Here is a 21,632-nt window from a genome sequence, read left to right as displayed (position 1 = left end):
CAAAAAGATTCCACAGGCAAACAAGACTGCCGATGTTGCAAGTAGAAAAAAGGTCTAAGAATTTTCCAGTGCAAGAAAACTTAAAAACAACTTCTAGCTTAAACTAACATACTAACTTTTAGTAATTATAGTAGTTATGATAGGCTATAGATAAAAGTAAAGGTATAGATTGGTTCTTATGTATTAAGATGCTAATCAAAGAAAAGTATATAATGCATTGTAACCAAAATTAAACGGTCTTCAGGCTTGTCTACAGCTGGAGCTGACAGCTGAAGGCACAGGCTCTGTGACCCACAACCCTGGACTGTTCTAACATCTTGGATACAATAAATAGCATTTTGAAGAGCTGCCTGAAGTCCCGCACCTCTCATTCAGGCTCTTACGATGGGTGGTTGATTTAGAGGTTCCCCTTGGTTCCTTAAAGAATAATTCTTTGTTGTTGTCATCATGGCTGGGTGGTATATAGTAGATTCCCACAATGACATCCAATAATTATAAACAGATATTTGTTTCTCCCTTAATCCTTACCCAGAGAAATCTCAACCATGCCATCACCAACTGCAAGCTCCATACACTCCAGCCCCTCCATTACACAGTATGCCATCTCCTCACCTTGCCTGCCCTGCCTATCCCTCCTGAAATGCCTGTAACTATCCAACATGGCACTCCAGTCACAGGATTCATCCTACCAGGTTTCACTTATGCCAATGATGTCATGTCTCTGGGACTGGACCAAGACTTCAAGCTCCTCTTGTTTGTTCCTCGTGATGTGTGCATTAGTGTAGAAATATTTCAGGTGTGGTGCATTGTAGTCAACACCTCATGGAGCAGACTGAAGGATGCCACTAGCGCTCAGTCCCTCAAGTTTTGATGTGCCATCCCATTGCTTATCACTAGCTAGCCAGGTTTTGTCCCTCTCCCCCTTCCAATCTAGTTTAAAGCTCTCTCGATCAGCCCTGCTAACTTATGGGTATTCTCAGTTCAGTCAGAGAGAAAGGAGAGTTTCTAACCAGGCTAGAGCCTGAGAAAGAGTTGCAAAGGAATGTAAATAATTATCCATCTCTTTTGTTCACATTGTTTATAGATATGTTCTGTAACTGTGCGTCATTCACTGCACACCAATGGCATGTGATGTTTTTACTTTAAGACCAATGAAATTAGTCTGCACAATGCTCTCTATAAAAGAGTGATGTATTTGAAACAAAGTAGTAGTTGGAATTCACCTAGCCTTCTGAAATGGAGTTCTTCCATTCCCATCCTGCCTCAACAGCGACAACTGGTGGACCCCAACGTGAACTGCAGCCTCGGCTGAGGGCCTGAACCTCAGCGTCTTGCGGGGAGGGGGGGGGGGGGGGGGCTCTCTGTGGCCGCAACTGCACGCCAACAGCCTGGAGGCTGTGGCCGGACACCTTTGCCTTCTTGAGAAGGCTTGGTCCTGTCTGGACTGCGGGTTGGCTCTTAGAAGCCAAGAACTGAGTGGGACGGTTTTCCCTGAAGTAGCGGACTGTCTGTCTCCTGAAGTGGACATCTGCTAAGAGAAGGTTTCCTAACAATGAGGAACCTACCATCCGCAGCTGACCGGTTGGTCTTGACCATTTGGCAGAGCTCAGCCCCTCACCTGGAGGCCCAGGTCTCTGATGATGAGCTCGTCAGACTCCTGGGTTGGGCTCGGGACCGTGGATTTTCTGTGGACCCGGACCCTAGATGTGCCTTTGATCATAGAGTCTGGCGGTATTTGGGTCGGTGCCTCTTGAAGCAGATGGACAAGGAGGACGCTACAGACTCTGTCTGCACTGTTCACAGTCTGGGAGCAAATCTACAAAGCCCTGGAGGGCAGGACCCAAACAGGCAGTGGTTCCGACCGAGACATTTCGAGATTCCAGAAACAGACCGCGCCACAGCCCGCGCCGCGACCGGCTGCACAAGCGTACCCTGCCCTGAGCATGGTGCCGGTGACATCATCCGCCTTTCAGGCGGCAGCCGGGGTGCCTTTGCCGCAACTATCAGCTTCTGCACACCCGGCATCGCAAAGACTGCATGGGGCGGCCCCAGACTGGTGAGAGCCGCCACTGCCCGTGGCTCTGAAGCCCCCCGCTTTCCGGACTTCATTTTGGGGGGAACCGGCGTTGCCGGCAGCATGTGACACACTGGGGGCTGGTGCCCCCCCAACTCCTTCGCTGATGGAGCCTGTGCAGACGGCAATTCAGCCTTTGATCCATCCCCTGGCATGCCCCCCTCCACCCGCGGGGGTTTCGATTTTGTCGGCGGGACAGGATTTGCCTCCCGGTCCACCCCTCTGCATGCCGTGTGGACTGGCTGATTGGATTTCTTTTACGGTGCTGGCATCAGCCGTGAAGCAGCACGTTTTTGGGCAGCACTTCGGTGTCATTTTCCGCCCTGCCCACTGTGGGACTGACTCCCGTGCTAGGGGTGGTGGCTACCTTCCACGCCCCGCCTACCATGGCACCACCCCTGCCAACAGCAGGGTTCGCCATGCTGCTTGTTGCCTTGCCTGTGGCTCCAGCAGCAGCAGCAGCCTTGCTTCTCACTCCACCCTCTGCTCCGCTTGGAGAAGAACCGCCGCCGGGGCCGAGAGAAGTGCCAAGAGCGCTGCCGCCACTGCCGCCGCTGAGCTGACAGCTGCCGCCAACTCAGAGACCGGAGAAAGTGCCGCTGCCACCGCGGCCGCCAACACCAAGAGAGGCTGCTGGAGCTGGCGGTGTTCCATGCGGCGGGGGGGCAACATCCACAGAACGCAACAGCTCCTGCCACCACACTGGAAAATACACCCCCCGCACCGCTCACCCAGTGCAGGCAGCGCCCGGAGGGCGTGGCGGCTCCCGCTGCCATGCCCCCTGAAACCGACTCATCAGCTGCGACTCCGCCCTGTGATCCTGCGTCCGAGAGCCCCTGTCGTAGTTTGACATAGAGAAGAATTTTCTCAGGAAGAAGAGGGTCAAACCAATCAGCGGTCAAGGTTGGATATTGGCATTTGGACTGACCACTGAAGGCTAGGCATGCCTCTGAGAACACAGAGGGGTTAAAAGCAGAACTCCCACGGGAACTTTCTCTCTTTGGTTCTGGTCATCAGAGAGTGCAGACTCTCCCCTGCCCACCCACAGGCTGGGTGGGGGACAGGAAGCAAGCCATGCGGCCTAGCTGAGCCCCTGAGGTAGGCCACAGGGTGGAGGGTCTGGAACCGGCCGGTTCCCTGCAGATGGAAGGGTGGAGGGATGTTTGCACTCCCCCCCCCCCCAGAGTCTCTCTGGAGAGAGAGAGAGAGAGACAGCAACTGTGCCAGCAGTACACCGCGGAGAAGGAGAAGGGCGGGGGGGGAAGATGCCCAGTCGTGGGAGATGGAGGTCTGGCAGAGATCCTGGACACTGCCGTCTGGGGTATTTGAGACTTTTAACCCCTTCTTGGATGATGAAAGCTTTGTGAAATATTACTCCTCCTCAATTTGAAAGACAAGAAGAGAGACAGTCTGGGACCTGAGATGTTAGAAGCAGAAATTCTAGGTGGGAGGAGATGATGGAGTAGCTTTTAGCTGGACTTTTCTTGTTGGCCATAGACTGAACGAATTTCTCCTCCAAGAGAGACTGCATTTTAGGGGGATGCATGGTGAGCCAAGAGACCTGCTTCAGTGACTACTAACACAGGAGTGGAGTGAACAGAGAAGAGTTGAGGAGGTTGTGGTGATGCCCTCAGTCATCAGAGAAGAAGATCTCTGTTCTTGGACCCTCAGCCCCAGGGGGAAAATGGGGGGCGGGGGGGGGGACGACGACTGTGTTCCCAAAAATGAGAAACTGAACTGTTGTTTTTCTTTAGTCCTTGGCAAAGCATCCTTGAAAAGAAACCCTATGAGCAGTCTGTCCATGCACGGTGGTGAAACCACTGTGACATGGAGAGTGTCAAACTGGCAGATTTTCTCCAGGAAGTGCCATGTGTGGCATGGAAGCACAAGAAGTGGCAATTGTGTTTCTTGGGGGTCTGTGGCACAGGAGGGACTCCTCTCTCCCTCGATGGACTGAGTATTGATTATCTGAAGGGTGGGAACCTGACTGAGGGTCCCACTTGTGTCTCAGTGTGGTTTGCTAGAATTGTGGGGGGGAGGAGGAATGTTTTGGAAGGTTTTAATTTTGGATTTAGTGTGTTTTTGTTCTCTTTTTCCTTTTATCATAGTAGTAGTTTAATAAAGTTTTTTTCCTTTGTCATTAAGTTTAGGCCTGCTCTGCTCTGTTCCTGATCACATCTCACAGCATTCATTTGGGAAGTTGCATTTTCATGGGGGCTCTGGCATTGTGGCAGTGTCAAACCATGACAGCCCCGTGCTGGACAATGAATCCAGCCTGTTTGTTTCATACCCTGCACCCAGCCCATCACTCCCTCTGCTTCCTCCAGACTGCACTGAGCTCTGTCCCTCTGAGGCAGAGGCAGCGGGAGGGAAAACCGGCTTGGTCCACGGCAGCATCACGGCTTCCGGTCCCGAAGCTGGGGGGGAGGGGGTTTGGGCTGCAAATCAGGGAGCTGGGCAACAATCGATTGTATCCCATGGCAGCGCAGACACACTGGGAGCAAGGAGAAGCGCCTTGTACTGGGCAGGGATGAGTGGTGCCAAGAGCCCCAAAACCAGGGTGGAATTTTATATTCTCGGGAGAACCTCCCTTGCCCCTGCCCTGTGCATCTTTCTCCTGTTCAGACTGGGATGCCGAGAAGCTGTGGCATGACTCATGGCTGGGTGGGGTGGGGGGAGGGCGAAAAGCCGGAGGAATTGCCGGGATTCCCGCAGCCGGGGGGGGGGGGGGGGGGGGGATGTGCACCGAAATATAAGGTTGGAATGGGTCGCCCATCTGCAGGTGGCCATGGGATGTCCCAGGGACCCCAGATCCAGGGACCCCAAGTGATACCTATGAGAAGCTGGGAGGAGGGACCGAGCCGTGTGGATTTTGGCTTGGCACAGAGCCTGGGTTCTCCACCCCCCTGGCCGGGTTTGAGACAATTGGTCGGGTCCTCCGCCTCACTGCGCACCGCAGGGTCCTAAAACCTGCAGGTGCTGCTGGCTCTTTTGGGGAAAAAAAAAAAAAAAAAAAAGAAACAAAAAGAAAAAAAACAGAAAAAAAAGGGGGGGGGGAATACTGGAAAGCCATGAATCAGCCTCAGACCAAGTGATTGATTTAAGGGCTGTGGCCATGGCATTTCAGGGATTTCATGGCATTTCAGAGATTTCTCAAGTGTTTTTGAATTTGGTCAATTTCTGAATTGGGTCAATTTCACTCAATTGTTTTGAAAGCTTTGAGGGTACATTTTGGACCCAAGTTCAAATTTGTCACTCAAGTTGTCCATTGAGGATATGACTGCATGGGCCAAAAGCCTTGCATGTTTCTTCTACCAAGTGCACACACCTTGCAAAAGCAATTCTGATGAATGCCAACCAAAGCTTGACCTGCTGCACCTTACTGGCTGGGATAAATCCCAGAGGCATAAAGGCTTTGCAGCTGTGGCAAACAGATGTTACTCATCTTGCCAAATTAAAATTTGGCTGATTTGGGTATGTGCACATGTTTGTTAATACCTTCTTTTCTGTCATGTGGGCATCTGCTCACACTGGGAAATGGGTTTTGACAAGTTGGACTGTCAGTCCTTTGGCAGACTGACAATAAGTTGTTGCTGTCCTAGAGTTGGTAACTGATTTCTTGAAATTTACAATATAAGTTTGGAATCTCTCCGACCGTTCTGAATCAATATCCAAATTGAGGTTTTGATTGACTGGAGTTGATAAAACTCTCGAGCTGTGTTTGTTCTCTTTCCTGCAAGGGCCCTGCAGGAGGGCACAAACACCGCCTTTTTCTTTTTATTTTTTTTGTAAACAAAATGGAAGAAATATGGGTATTCTCAGTTCAGTCAGAGAGAAAGGAGAGTTTCTAACCAGGCTAGAGCCTGAGAAAGAGTTGCAAAGGAATGTAAATAATTCTCTATCTCTCTTGTTTTTCACATTGTTTATAGATATGTTCTGCCACCGTGCGTCATTCACTGCACACCAATGGAGTGAGATGTTTTTACTTTAAGACCAATGAAATTAGTCTGCACCATGCTCTTTATAAAAGAGCGATGTATTTGAAATAAAGTAGTAGTTGGAATTCACCTAGCCTTCTGAAATGGAGTTCTTCCATTCCCGTCCTGCCTCAACAGTAACACTAACTCCTGTGCATAACCACTTTTTTCCCTTCCGAGAAAGGTGCATTCCCTGAGGTGTCAGTAGATCTGATGTTTTATAAACCATTCCATGGTAAAAAACCCAAATATTCTGTCTATGACACCAGCCTTGGAGTCACATGTTGATCTGATGGGTCTGTGAATCAATAGCAGGTGATAATCAGAGTGCCATACTAGACTAGAGATCTTTCTAGTAATATCCTTTACCAAGGCCTCAGGAAGGCAGCAGACCTTTCTGTGGGTTGGGTCCATTTAGCATATCAGGCCCTCTACTCCCCTTAGAAGGGAGTCACCAATGACAACTACCCTTCTTTTTTGTCTTAACAGAAGTGGTCATGATGCAGGGGGTAGGCTGTTTTGTCCTAGGCAAACCCTCTGTCCACCTCATCAGTTGTCTGTCATTCCAGGGCCTCATTCCTGTTGTATATATTACTAAACTGTCCTGAGAAACACAAAACATTATTGTATTCCATATCTATCAGTGCCCAAAATTGTTACTGTCTCTTTAAGACCCTGCAGCCAGAAATGGAATCACAGGGCCAGTGGGTGCTGGGCTTTTTTAAGTCGGAGTCACCCAAGCAGACCTCTCTTGGCTTTCTTGCTTCTTGACTCTTGGCTTTTGCCATACAGCTGAGGCAGCACAGGTGAAGGCTTTACTTTTGGGTTTTCTTTTGTTTCTTTTCTGAATGGGTTGCTCTGGGCATTTAGGTTTATTTCCGAGAGGCTTCAGGAGGCTGCATTTTGCAGTCCTGGACTGCCTCAGAGCAAATTCCATGAGAGTGCCTGTCTGCAGCCATGGCATTGCACCAAGAGAAGTGGAGAAGCCCCGCTCTGGGGCAGCCCCGCTCTATGTGGTCACCCCAGCCCACCACCAGCACCCAGCAGAAGTTAGAAGGCAGAGTCCAAGTCGCCTGTCGCTGTTGAGGCAGGGAGGGGAATGAAGAGACTCTTTCTTTAGAAGGTAAAGAATTATCTTTATTAAAAAGCACCTCTCTCTTTTATAGAGAACATTCTGAACATTAATTTTATTGGTCTTAAAGAAAAAATATTTCACTTGATTGGTACACTTGGACTTAGGTTAGTGTGGTAGAAAATCTCTGTAAATAATATGAACAGAAAACAAGATAATAGATTGTTTATATTCTTCCCTTTTTCCTAGGTTTAGCTTGGCAGAAATCTTTCTCTTTTTCTCTCTGACTGAACTGAGAATATCTACAGTCACTCCAGCCAGCTGCCCGCCATCTTCTGCTGAGAGGAAGGCAAAGTCTTTCCACGAGTTCTAGCCCATGATGAAATACCAGGCGTTGGAGTGTGCAAGCTGTCTTTCTTGACAGAGCTGCTGCTGCCAGAGAAATAAGGGGGGAGAAAGAAAGGGCTGCCACCATTTTCCCTTTGTCTCCCTACACACAGTCGTCTGCAGAGAACACCATCCTGGGGTGAGTACTCTGCCATTTTTTGAGTTTCTCTTTGTTTTTGACTGTTGCTATATATTTTTTTTAGTACACTGTTATTTTTTTCACTTGTACCTGTTCCTCTCTATTGGTGGAAAGGGAGTGGTTAGAAGTATAAGGGGAGGTAACTCATTTTAGACTGTCCACCACTTTAAACTGTCTTAAACCAAGACATATTTTGCACCTAACTAAAGGGGCACAAGAGACAAAGGAAAAACATAGCAATTTTTGTGGAGCGCCTGTTGCATTGCTCTCGGGCAATGGTTGTTCCCTCTCCACAGAGACCCCTGTAACTGGGACCTGATAGTATGATCCCCTCCTTCCTGCCCGAACGGTGTTGGCGGAGGGCCAAAGAGCCCTCCCTGTCCTGAGTCTAGATAAGGCTCTGTCCCTTCCTGGTTCGTTTTCTTTTCCCCTTCATCTCATGGAACAAACAACTTGGACAACCACATCAGGGAATCGGAGCCTCTTTTGGAATCTTTGCCCGACTCCTTGTGGTGGTTTGACATGAAAAATGAATTTTTCTCGGAAGAGGTCAATTTGGATATTGACCAATTAAAGGTGGACATGCCTCTGAGAACACAGAGGGGTTAAAAGCAGAATTCCCAGGAGAACTCGCTCTCTTTAGTTCGGGGTCAGCGTGCAGTGCAGCCTCTCCCCTGCCCAGGTGTGGCATGGTGGGGGAGGGGAAAAGCCATGTGGCCTTTGGAGGTAAGCCCAAGGGTGGAGGGATTGGAACTGGGCTGGAACCCTGCAGATGGAAGGGTGGAGAAATCTGGGATGTCTCCGTTCCCCCCCCAGAGTCTCTCTCTCTCTCTCTCTCGAAAAAGACAGCGGCGGTTTGTCAGCAGTTCACCGAAGGGAAGGAGAAGAGCGGGGGGGGCCGCAAGGTGCCCAGCTTCCTGTAGGAGCCGGAGCCTAGGCAGCGAGCCATCCTTGGAAGTCGGGACTTTTAACCCTTCCTTGAGAAATGAAAGCTTTGTGAAATTTTTCTCCTCCTCAGTTTGAAAGAGAGGAAGAGAGACAGCTTGGACCCTGGGATGTTAGAAGGAGAAATTCTAAGTGAAAAGAGATGATAGAGTAGCTTTTAGCAAGACTTTTTCTTGGTAGCCACAGACTGAACCGATCTTCTCCTCCAAGAAAGACTGTATTTTAGGAGGATGCCGGTGAGAAAAAGAGACCTGTTTCAGCTGGGAAAAGACAGAAGTGGAGTGAATAGAGAAAAGTTAGGGAGGTTTGTGGTGGTGCCCCCTGTCTTCAGAAAAGAAGAAAAAAAGAAGATCTCTGTTCTTGGACCCTCGGCCCCAGGGGAAAATGGGGGGGACTGTGGTCCCAAAAATGAAAAACTGAACTGTTGTTTTTTCCCCTCTTGGCAGGGCACCCTTGAAAGGAAAAAATCCTAAAAGCAGTCTGTCCATCTATGCATTGGTGGTGAGAGCACTGTGTAGGGAAAGGAGAGGGTCACCATTGGCAAACTTTTTTTCTCCAGGCGGTGCCATGTGGTGACATGGAAGCACAGGATGTGGCAGCTGTGTTTCTTGGAGGGTCTGTGGCAGAGGAGGGGCTCCTCTCTCCCTTGATAGAGTGAGAATCAATTGTCGTGAAAGTGGAAACCTGATTGGGGTCCAGGTTGTGTCTCACTGTGGCTTGTTGGAGTTGGGTGGTGGAAGGAGGAATGCTTTGGAAGGTTTTCATTTTGATTTTTGTTTGTGTTTTTTTCTTTCTTTTTCCTTTTATAGTAGTATAGTAGTAATAGCTTAATAAAGTTTTTTTCTTGTTATTAGGCTTGGGCCTGCTTTGCTCTGTTCTCGATTGCATTTCACAGCATTCAATTGAAAGATTGCATTTTCATGGGGGGCACTGGCATTGTGCCAGTGTCAAACCATGATACTCCTGATCCGCCTTCCCTCAAGGCCCCTGTATATCTGGGCTAGCCTGGTGATTTGGGGGGCTGCAAGGGATAGGTGTATTGATTGGCCCCCAACGTGGGTTTGCTAAAACCCCATGCAGGAGCTGGAGCCCTTATTTTAGGGTCTCAAAAGCTCTTTGGGAAGTTCAACTACCCTGTTGCTTATTAGCTGCTTTTGGGTGGCTTTGAGTGACAGGGATGAGTCGGGACCTCGCCTGAGCGCCCCAGGTGAGCCGGCTGGAGCTGGGACCCCGGACGCTTCCACTTACAACCCACGGTTCAAAAGGATTGGCAAGAACCCCCCTTCGTGTCATGGTTTTCCTGGGAACGCTCCTGGCTGGGAGGGGGAAGGGTTACGATAGTGACTGTGGAAACTGCTACTGCCGGGGAAGCTAGAACCCTGTGCACGCACCTTGTAACACGGGCTGGCTGGTGTATCAGAGCTCCGTGTTCTGCGGAGCAGCTCCTACCAAAACAGCCTGCATTCACAGGGTGGAGGAGTCACGGGAGGGGTATATAACTCTGGGAAGGCGGCGGTAGAAACCCCCATAGCCCAAGTGAGCCAAGAAAAAGAGCAGGAGCTGCCCCAGCAGTGGCGCGGCCCCCCCACCCCCCCTTCCGCTTTCCATTCTCTACAAGCGGTAAATTCGAAAACTCGTGCTGTGCTGAGAGTCTGGTGGTAGATAGTGCACCGAAACCGATTATAAAATGGGCCTTTGTCAGAACTCAAAATGTCCCTCAGACATTTTCAGAGGTTCCAGGCCTTGGTCAGAAGCATTTTAGACCCTGGCAAGCAGCTGAAAACAGCTGTGATCTTGAGTTTGAACCATGGAATGACTTACCAACTTTGAAGGTGGAACAAGCGGTCACAGAGGGTTAGATGATATAGTAAAAGTAGTCACAAATTAGAGGGGGAAATTTTTTAGTATTGTACAGGGGGGTTTTAACACCTGTACAGGGGGGTTTTACTTTGTACAGGGGAGTCAGGAGTTCTAAGATGGAGGAAAGTGGGCCTGATCCTGTTCTTCCTCCTTCTTCTTCCTTACCTCCATGTTCTTGGTGATGTTGGCACTCACAGATTGGTTTAGAGTAGAAAAGCACATTGTAACATGGATAGTAGGTATTGGGGAAAATCTGTAAACATATAACACGTAATATATCATATAAAAGATAGCAGCAGCCCTGGGCGGGGGGAGAGACGACGGAGACACCGGACAGTGAGGGTGTCAGGAGTGTGTGTGTCTCTGCCTGGGCCGCTGACCTAGGCAGCCACGGCAGGTGAAGACAATCTTTTAGATAGCTAGCAATAAACTGCCTTGAGACCGAACAACAAGAGGCTGCGGAGTTTTTCTTTGGAAGCACGGGTTGGAGGAGAGACTTTACCACCACACGAGACCCCTGAATCAATCCCGGGGTTCTCACAGGCCTTGAGTTATTGTTGCAGCAAAAGAGTACATTAAATCACATTAACAATATCTTAATCAATGTAACATTCCCAAATAAGCTCCTACTTCGCATTGTTTGTTGGTTAACAACTGAATTATCAAATTTCCCCATTCAGGATATTAATTCCATTTCATTTTGGGACCAAATTGGACAGATATTAACTTTAAAAGTCAAAAATGGTGAACATAAAGCTTCTCTATTCCAATATTTTTACAAGCTCGAAAACAGATTTTAGAAGCAGAAAAAAGCACACAGACACAGACAAAGAGTCCAAACCCTTTTTCCAATCCCCATGCACCTCCCCGATACCCTAGTCCTGATATCGCTTTACCCACCCTGTATCCGCCTATACAACCTGTTTCTTCTCAGGAATATAGTCCAGATTTCTCCAAAAGTGAAATGTTCTCTTCCCAGAGCCCTGGTGATGTGGCAGGGTCTCTGGGACCGGCAGATCACATGTTGAAGAGTAATAACAGGTGCCATGTGCTTTCATCTTCTTCCCACAATCCCTTCTTCCTCCCAACCCCCTATCCCTCCCCCAATCCTTTCTGGCCTCCAGCAGCACCGCTACACCCTCCTTATCAGCACCTCCCTCCGAGTTGAGCGCTGATGGGGGGGGGGGGGGGGCTTCCCTTCATGACACAGGCAGCCCGGGAGAGGGGAGAAGATCTGCTTCTTACCGGGACTCAAGGGGTGGGGAAGGAAAACCTTTCTGCCTCTATGAGCACCGGGAAACCAACAGAAATTCCTGCAACTCAGGAAATATATGATGAATGCATACCATCTGTAGCACCTGTTGCATACCTAGGTAGGAGAAACGGTACTAGAGCTTATCAGCCATTACCATATAGAGACAAAATAAAGATCTGCAAAATACTGAGAGAATTTGGGAGATCGAGCAAGATTTTCAAAGGGATGATGAGGGCAACCTTTAATTAAAATGAGATGATACCTAGGGATATTAAAGATTTGTTTAAATGTTTATTATCCCCCTCTGAATATGAGATGTGGGAAAACAGATGGAAGGTGGCTTTAACAGCAGTTTTACAGGAGATCCAACAAATGCCCAGTGAATCCAATGACAATGATGGTAACCCTATTACAATAGACCACCTATGCGGTACAGATGACTGGCATTGTCCAGAAAAACAAACCCGAGTGCTATCTAAGTAAGTTTTAGATAAAATCTGTAATGCTGCAGAAAAAATGTTTTATTAATTACCAACAACTGAAGCTAAAGGCAGTTGCCTTAACATTAAACAGTTTCCTTCAGAGAGTTTTTTACAGTTCGTGGATCACTTGAGAACACAAGTCAAGAGACAGGTACAAGACCCTGTGGTACAGACAGAGCTGGTTAAAGAAATGGCTCAGAGGAATGCAAATGAGACCTGTCACAGTAATCCTCAGCTAGTCTCTCTCAGATGATTGAAGCCTGCACCAGGAGAGCAGAGCTGTTCAGTGCCCCTGACAGAAATACAGCATCTGCACAACTACAGCCTGCTGCCACTGCCGTACCAGGTCCAAGAAGGCAACCAATGTCGTCAGACCAGCTGCAGCACATCATCTGCCTCCGTTGCAAGAAACCAGGACATTTTGCTAGAAACTGCCCTCAAAACCAAAACCAGAGAAAGTTCAAAAAACAAAATAACCGAATGTACAGCACATACCCACTGCTAACACAACTGCATGCAAATATATAAATATAGTGGGACCCACACGGGAAAATGCCTCTCTCTCAACAAACAATTGGGAGGACAGGACTCATGGGGCGAGGGGGGGGAAATAAAAATGTCAAATGTTCAACTAATAAGATCTGGCAGATGGAAGGCCAACCTCGGCTAGTGACTACCAAAGGTTTTAATTTCATATCCACTGATTGGGAAGTCATTATAGTGGACCTGTCAAACATCTCACAGAACCTGAACGTGTACCACATGGAACTGGACAGTGAGTATTTTGTTATAGGGGATGCAGCACACACACCCTTGGAGACTGAGATAGCTCTCATGACTACTAAGGGAAAGATATCAAGCCTTATATTGTTGGCACTCTGCTTGCACCCACCATTTTACCTAGAAAAGGGGCAAATTCTGGCCCAAGCCATTCCCATCCCAGTAGAAATCACAGTAGAAGAAAAATCAACAGAAGTCTACTGGGCAGAGGTGGTGGGAGAGGATAAACCCTCAATGGCATGCAACCTAGCCCAGGGGTCAGAGCACCTCTATGTGGAAGGGGTTCTAGACACGAGCGCAGACATCACGGTAATATCTAAGACCCTGTGGCCATCACATTGGGAATTCCAACCTGTCGCAGGCAAACTTCAGGGCAGAGGATGAACTACATTGGCAAAAATTTCTAAAAATGTAGTGCAAATTGAAAGACCTGATGGAAAACTGGCAAGTGTTCGTCCATTTGTTGCAGGCTATAAGGCCCCTCCATGGGGGAGAGACACCATGTCCCAGTGGGGAGTCCAGTTGGTCATTCATAAGACACCCCAGAATTTTTGTAAATAGCCACTGTGAAGCGCCCTACCCAAAAGCTAAAGTGTTTGGATGACACCCCAAGGTGGGTATCACAGTGGCCTTTGAGTAAAGAGAAACTCGAGGTGCTTGAGGAACTTGTAAAGGAACAACTGGCCCAAGGACACATACATGAGACAGATAGCCCTTGGAATTTCCCAGGCTTTGTAATAAAGAAACCTGGGAAGGACAAGTGGAGATTCATCCATGACCTCCGAGAAATAAACAAAATTATAGAGGACATGGGACCTCTCCAACCAGGGATGCCTAGTCCAACAATGCTCCCTCGAGACTGGCAATTGGCTGTCCTATATATCAAGGACTGTTTCTTCCAAATTCCATTGCAACCTGAAGATCCACCACAGTTTGCATTCTTGGTTCCCACCATCAATCGAGAAGCCCCAATGAAACGCTATCACTGGAAGGCTTTGCCCCAAGGTCTTAAACTGACTCCTTTCATATGCCAACAAGAAGTAGCCTCTTTCCTGCCTCCAGTATGCACGGAGGGAAAGGATGCCATCATCCTTCACTATATGGATGATGTGCTTGTGTGTGCCCCCAATGACTATACTCCAATACACGCTTGACCTAGTGGTTAAGGTTTTAAAATCTGCTGGATTTCAATTGCAGAAAGACAAAGGTCAAAGGATGCCACCTTGGAAATACCTGGGTTTGGAAATCGCTGCAAGAACCATTGTTCCGCAGAAATTAGAGATTAATTGCAACTCCAAAACGCTAGCGGACCTCCACTCATTGTGTGGGTCTTTGAATTGGGTAAGACTCTGGCTAGGCCTCACAAATGAGAATCTAAACCATCTCTTCAATTTATAGAAGGGGGAGGAGGAGCTGGCCTCCCCCAGGGAACTGACCCCAGAGGCAAAGACAGCAATAGAAAAGGTACAGAAGGCCTTGTCAGAGAGGCACGCACATCAGTGTGAGCCAAACATGCCTTTTCAATTAATTGTTCTAGGAAAGCTGCCACATTTGCATGGGCTGATTTTCCAATGGATCAAGGGGCAGAAGGATTCACTCTTGATCATAGAGTGGGTCTTCCTCTCCCACCAAATATCCAAGACCATCACTGAGCAACAAGAGCTGATAGCAAAGCTGATTCGGAAGGCCAGGGTGAGACTGTGCGAATTACCAGGGTGTGACTTTACATGTATCCACCTTCCAGTCAGGCTTTCTGAGGAGGGAAGGAACTCTCCTGAGAGACTGACCAAAGGGATGTTTGAGCATTTGCTCCAGAGCAGCGCCAGTCTCCAATTATCTCTGGACAGCTACAGTGGACAAATATCAGTCCATGCCCCGCCTCACAAGCTGTTCAACGAGGAATTCCACATCATTCCTTGAGAGAAAAGGAGTCGGAGACCACTCAGTGATCTCATACTGTTCATGGACCCATCTGGGGCTTCCCACAAGTCGGTGATTACTTGGACAAATCCACAGAATCAGCGTTGGGAATCTGCTGTTGAGTTTATGGAGAGATCCCCCCAGGTAGCTGAACTGGCTGCAGTGGTAAGAGCTTTTGAGAAGTTCTCTGAGCCAATCAACTTGGTAACAGACTCTGCTTACGTGGCAGGGGTAGTGTCCAGGGCGGAGCAGGCCGTGCTCAAAGAAAAAGAATGAACATATCTTCAGATTGCTCTCAAAGCTGATTTATTTAATCTCTCACTGAGAGCATCCATTCTTTGTGATGCATGTGAGGTCACATGTTACGGTGAGCTCATGGCACCCTTTTGCCCCCTTTCCCCCGAGCCTCTGTGACTCTGATCAAGATAACCCCTGGATCCTCCTTCCTGCCCCAACAGGGTTGATGGGGAGCCAGGAAAGCCCACCCTGTGCAAAACCTATATAGACCCCTGAAACTTCCTGCTCTCTCTCTTTTGCCCCGCTCTCCCATGGACACCACAGAATAAAGAGAGCTGTTCCAACACCCTGGGGTAAGAGCCTCTTTTGAATATTTATCCCTCTCCTGGTATTCCTCCCCTCACAGCCCCGTATCTCTGAGCTAGTCGGATTCTATTTGGGGGGCTGCGTAGAGGGGGGGAAAACACCAGAAATTACATCTGACGCCCAAACATGTGCTGCTCTGAGCCCACAAAGAAGCTGGACCCCCTATTTCGGTGGAATTCAATAGCTTTTGGGACAGTCAACTGCCCTAGTACTCTAGCTGCCTTTAAAGGCTTTGAGTGACAGGGACCAGTCAGGGACCTCTGCCTGAGTACCACAGGAGAGCCGATTGGAGAGGGAACCCCCAGAAGTTTTCACAGACGAACCCTGCAGTTCACAGGCTTGGTGAGTTCTCCGTTCGCGGCACCCGGGACCGCGCCTGGCTGGAAGGACTGACCATAGTGACTGCGGGAGGCTGCTTGCGAGAGGGGGTGCCAGGAACCCTCTGCAAGTCAGCGTGGAACCGGTGGGCTGCGCATACCCACGTTCCAGGGGGAAAAGACACAGGAGGAGAGGGTTGGAGCCGCATCGGGAAGTGGCGGGACTAGCGCCCCTCCCCTTTTTCCCCCCCCCTTGCTCGGGTTTCCACGGAGGGAAATTCAAATCATTAGTGCTGTGTTATTAACTCTGGTGGAGATTACACAAGTGATACGAGTAAAATAATGGGTACAAAGCTGTCGCTGGAACAAAAGAGAACACTAACACATCTTAGCAATATTTTAAACAATGTATCATTCTCTAACAAGCTTCTCCTGCGTTTTGTGTGCTGGCTAAAGGCAGAAATACCAAATTTTACTGTGCAAGAACTGAATTCGCTTTCTTTTTGGAATCAAATTGGACAGATATTAACTTTAAAAGTCGAAAATGGTGAACATAAAGTTTCTCGATTTATTCCGATATTTTTACAAGCACACAAAAAGATTTTAGAAGAAAAAAAAAGCCTACAAACGCAGACCCACAGTTCTAATACTCCCTTTTCCCCCTCCTGCCCACCTCCTCAATATCCCAGCCCTGAAAACCCCTCACCCACCCCTTATTCCCCTCTGACACCTTGTTTTTCCGAGAAATATAGTCTGGAAGTCGCCTTAGAGAGCAGCACAGTGTCTCTGGAGCACACGCGGCCAGATAATGGCGGCGGCCATGTGCTCGGACCGGCGCCAGCTCCCCCATCCCCCACTCCCCCTCCCACTCGCATTCCTTTGATTCCCCCGCCCTCCGCCTCCTCCTCCTCCACCCCCTCCCCCAATGCCTCCTTATCTCCCACAGCACCACCCCACCCTCCTTATCAGTGCCAGCCCCCGTGTCCCCGGGAACAGGGGCGGGGCCGGCCCCTGCACTGCTCCCAGCCCCAGTTCTGAGGACAGCAGGGCGGGGACAGGGGACAGCAGCCATGCGGCTCAGAGCCGGGGCGGGGCCCGAGTTTGCACCGCGAAGCAGACAGCCCGGGGAGGGGGGTGAGACCTGCTTCTCACCGGGGCGGGGGGGACGCTGAGGGGACACAACCCTGCCTCTACCGAGGAATCTATACCATCTGTAGCTCCAGTGGTTTATTTAGGGAGAAGAAATGGTACCAGAACATACCAAGCTCTCCCATATCGAGAAAAAACAGAAATCTGTAAAGCTCAGAGAGAATTTGGGAGGTCTAGTGAGATTTTTAAAGGTATGATTAGAGCAACCTTCAATTCAAATGAAATGGTACCGAAAGATATAACTGATTTGTTTAAATGTTTACTAACATCCTCTGAATATGAGATATGGGAAAATAAGTGGAAATTGGCTTTGGAAACAGTTTTGCAAGAAATACAACATACACCCAGTGAAGCCATTGACAGTGATGGTCAGCCTAATACAATGCATCATTTATGTGGTACAGGGGACATACAATGTCCAGAAAAAAAAACCAGACTGTTATCTAGATCGCTTTTAGAAAAAATCTGTACTGCTGCAGAAAAGACTCTATCATTTACCAGGAACTGAGGTTAAATGCAGCTATATTAACATCAAACAGTTTCCTTCTGAGAGTTTTTTACAGTTTGTGGATCGTTTGAGAAGCCAAGTTGAAAAACAGGTGCAAGACACCAAGGTACAAACAGAGTTGCTTAAAGAAATGGCTCAGAGGAATGCCAATGAGACCTGTCGTAGGATTCTTCTCAGCCTTCCTCTTGATCCAGCACCTAGCCTTGCCCAGATGATTGAAGCCCGCGTCAAGAGAGCAGAGCTGCTTGATAATCCTGTCAGTCATAGAGCACCAGCAGACTTACAGCCTGTTGCCACTGCTGCATCAAGCCCAAGGAAGCCACCCAGATCATCACAACACCTGCAACAAATCATCTGCCTGCGTTGCAAGAAACCAGGACACTTTGCCAGAAACTGTCCTCAAAACCAGAACCAGAGACAGATCAACAAACAAAAAAACTGAGTGCAGAGCACGTGCCTACTGCTACGCGCAAAGATATAAATGTAACGGGACACAAATGTGACAATGCCTCTCTCTTAACAAATAAGGGGGAGGGTGGGAACCATGGTGGGGGGGGAGAGAAAAATAAAAATGTGAAATGTATTACTAACAAGGTTTAGCAGCCACTAGGCCGACCTCGTCTAGTGACTGCCAAAGGATTTCATTTCAGATCCACTGATTGGAAAGTTATTGTAGTGGACCTGTCAAAGAGCCCACAAGACCTGCAGGCGTACGATATGGAACTGGACAGTGAGTATTTTGTTATTGGGGACACAGCATACACACCTCCAGAGATTGAAATAGTTCCCATGACTACTAAGGGAAAAATATCCAGCCTTATGATGTTGGCACGTTGCTTGCACCCTCCATTCTATCTAGAAAAGGGGCAAATTCTGGCACAAGCCATTCCCATCCCAGTAGAAATCACAGTAGAAGGAAAATCTCCAGAAGTCTACTGGGCAGAAGTAGTAGGAGAGGATAAACCCTTCATGGCATGCAGCCTAGCACATGGGTCAGAGCACCTTCAGGTGGAAGGTGTTCTGGACACAGGTGCAGACATCATGGTGATACCCAAAAATATGTGGCCATCACACTGGGAATTGCAACCTGTGGCAGGCAAACTTCAGGGTATAGGAGGAACTACATTGGCAAAAATTTCTAAAAACGTAGTGCAAATTGAGGGACCTGACGGGAAATCAACAAGTGTTCGCCCGTTTGTGGCAGACTATAAAGCTCCTCTGTGGGGGAGAGACACCATGTCCCAGTGGGGAGTCCAGTTAATCATTCCTAAGACACCCCAGGATTTTCAAAAATAGCCACTGTGGAGCGCCGTGCCCACAAGCTAAAGTGGTTGGATAACACCCCAAAGTGGGTAGCACAGTGACCTTTGAGTAGAGAAAAACTCGAGGCGCTTGAAAAACTTGTGGAGGAGCAGGTAGCTCAAGGACACCTGCAAGAGACAGACAGCCCTTGGAATTTCCCAGTCTTTGTAATAAAAAAGCCTGGGAATGACAAATGGAGATTGCTCCACAATCTCAGAGAGATAAACAAAATTGTGGAGGACATGGGATCTCTCCAACCGGGGATGCCGAGTCCAGCTATGCTTCCCCAGGACTGGAAATTGGCTGTGTTAGATATAAAGGACTGTTTCTTCCAAATTCCATTGCACCCTGAAGATGCCCCGAGGTTTGCATTCCCAGTTCCCACTGTCAATAGAGAAGCCCCGATGAAACGCTACCACTGGAAAGTTTTGCCCCAAGGTCTAAAATCCAGCCCTTTCATATGCCAACAGTATGTAGCAGCACTACTGTCTCCAGTACGTGCAGAGAGAAAGGATGCCATCATCCTTCACTACATGGATGACGTGCTTGTGTGTGCTCCCAATGACTCTATACTCCAATACACGCTTGACCTAGTGGTTAAAGTTTTAACCTCTGTTGGATTCCAATTGCAGGAAAACAAGGTTCAAAGAATGCCACCTTGGAGATACCTGGGCCTGGAAATTTCTGCAAGGACTATTGTCCCACAGAAATTGGAGATCAATTGCAACCCCAGAACACTAGCAGACCTCCACTCGCAGTGTGGGTCTTTAAATTGTGTAAGGCCCTTGCTAGGTCTCACAAATGAAGATCTGGAACCTCTTTTACATTTATTGAAGGGGGAGAGGGAGCTGGCCTCCCCCAGGGAACTGACCCCAGAGGCAAAGACAGCAATCGAAAAGTTACAGAAGGCCTCTTCAGAAAGGCAGGCACACAGGTGTGACCCAAATCTGCCTTTCCAGTTCATTGTTCTAGGAAAGCTGCCACACCTGCACGGGTTGATTTTCCAATGGATCAAGGGGCAGAAGGACCCACTCTTAATCATAGAATGGGTTTTCCTATCGCTCCAAAGATCCAAAACCATCACTAGGTCACAAGAGCTGATAGCAAAGCTAATTCAGAAGGCCAGGGTGAGGTTGTGTGAATTAGCAGGGTGTGACTTTGCATGTATTCACCTTCCAGTCAGGCTTTCTGAGGAGGGAAGGAACTCTCCTGAGAGACTGACCAAAGGGATGTTTGAGCATTTGCTCCAGAGCAGTGCCAGTCTCCAGCTATCTCTGGACAGCTATAGGGGACAAATATCAGTCCATGCCCCGTCTCACAAGTTGTTCAATGAGGAATTCCACCTTATTCCTCAAGAGAAAAGGAGCCGGAGGGCACTCAGGGCTCTCACAGTGTTCACTGATGCCTCTGGGGCTTCCCACAAGTCGGTGATGACTTGGAGAAATCCACAGACTCAGCTTTGGGAAGCTGATGTTGAGCTTGTGGAGGGATCCCCCCAGGTGGCTGAACTGGCTGCAGTGGTGAGAGCTTTTGAGAAGTTTTCCGAGCCATTCGACTTGGTGACAGACTCTGCCTATGTGGCAGGTATAGTGTCCAGGGCGGAGCAGGCTGTGCTCAGAGAAATAGAAAATGAACATCTCTTCAGGTTACTCTCAAGGCTAATTTATTTAATCTCGCACTGAGAACATCCATTCTTTGTGATGCATGTGAGGTCACACACTGATTTGCCAGGTGAGATTGCAGAGGGGAACCGAAAAGCAGACTCCTTCACTGCACCAGTCGAAAAAGCACGTCTCCCTGATGTTTTTCAGCAGGCAAAGCTGAGTCACCAGCATTACCACCAGAATGTGCCAGGTTTGATTCGACAGTTCCAGCTAACACGGAGTCAGGCCCGAGCCATTGTGACCAACTGTCCCAATTGTCAGCTCCAGGCCGTGCCATCGCTGGGCATGGGGGTAAACCCCAGAGGCCTTAGCAGCTGTGAGGTATGGCAGACAGACATCACACACATTCAGAGTTTTAGTCGCCTTGAATGCGTTCATGTGAGCGTGGACACATTCTCAGGTGCAGTGTATGCCTCTGCCCATATAGGACAAAAGGCTGCACATGTCAAACAACACCTAGTGCAAGCATTGTCAGTATTGGGGGTGCCAAAAACGATCAAAACAGATAATGGCCCAGCGTATGTATCCAAGGAGTTTCTGGAATTTCTCCAACAGTGGGGAGTGGAACATAAAACTGGCATTGCCCACTCCCCCACAGGTCAAGCTGTAGTCGAGCGTGCACACCAGTCGCTCAAGCAGGTATTGAAAGGACAAAACAGCTCAGCTCCGTGGATGTCTCCACGAGAAAAGCTCTGTAAAGCTATGTTTACTATCAATTTTCTGAATTGTTCATTCGAAAATATGAGTCCACCGGTTGTGCGTCACTTTAACAGTGGCAACCAGTTCAAATTGTCTCAGCATCCCCCGGTCTTGATTAGGGATCTAGAAACTTGGGAAACCAAGGGTCCCTATGGACTTGTAACCTGGGGTCGTGGCTATGCGTGTGTAGCTACTCCCTCAGGCCCTCGGTGGATTCCCCAGAAGTGGGTGAAACCTTTTGTCCCCAAGAATCCAGGTCAAGCAGAAGGGGACAAGAAGCAAGTATCTGATGCTTCAAAGAGAAGACACCGCCGGATGGGAGAAGAAGAAAGTTCCTAGGCATGAATTCCTTCCGGCAGAAACAGAAACTTTAACATGTTCTTAAAATGTTTGGTTTTACCTTTCAGAGAAAACCTACCTCCCACTCAACCCTGTGATGATCCCCATGCAAGTTGTCATCCTGCAAATGCTGAAGAGAATGTTCAAGGGATGGGGATTC

At 48.6% G+C, this 21,632-nt stretch overlaps 1 protein-coding gene and 1 long non-coding RNA gene across 3 annotated transcripts in view; one reads left to right on the top strand and one right to left on the bottom strand.

The window, feature by feature from the left end:
• The window catches only part of LOC116806985 (zinc finger SWIM domain-containing protein 6), a 294,044-nt gene that overhangs the window by 255,347 nt on the left and 17,065 nt on the right, over positions 1-21,632 (bottom strand). The gene's annotated exons all lie outside the window — the stretch shown is intronic.
• Positions 1,677-9,441, top strand: LOC140682174 (uncharacterized). The gene is made up of 2 exons (XR_012053445.1): positions 1,677-7,649; positions 9,154-9,441. It is a non-coding gene; the product is annotated as an uncharacterized lncRNA (long non-coding RNA).

This window comes from Taeniopygia guttata, chromosome W (genome assembly GCF_048771995.1).
Source record: "Taeniopygia guttata chromosome W, bTaeGut7.mat, whole genome shotgun sequence".
In the NCBI taxonomy this organism is placed as follows: Eukaryota; Metazoa; Chordata; class Aves; order Passeriformes; family Estrildidae; genus Taeniopygia; species Taeniopygia guttata.
Note: the sequence above shows the minus strand (reverse complement) of the source record. Positions and strands in the feature narration are given on the sequence as shown.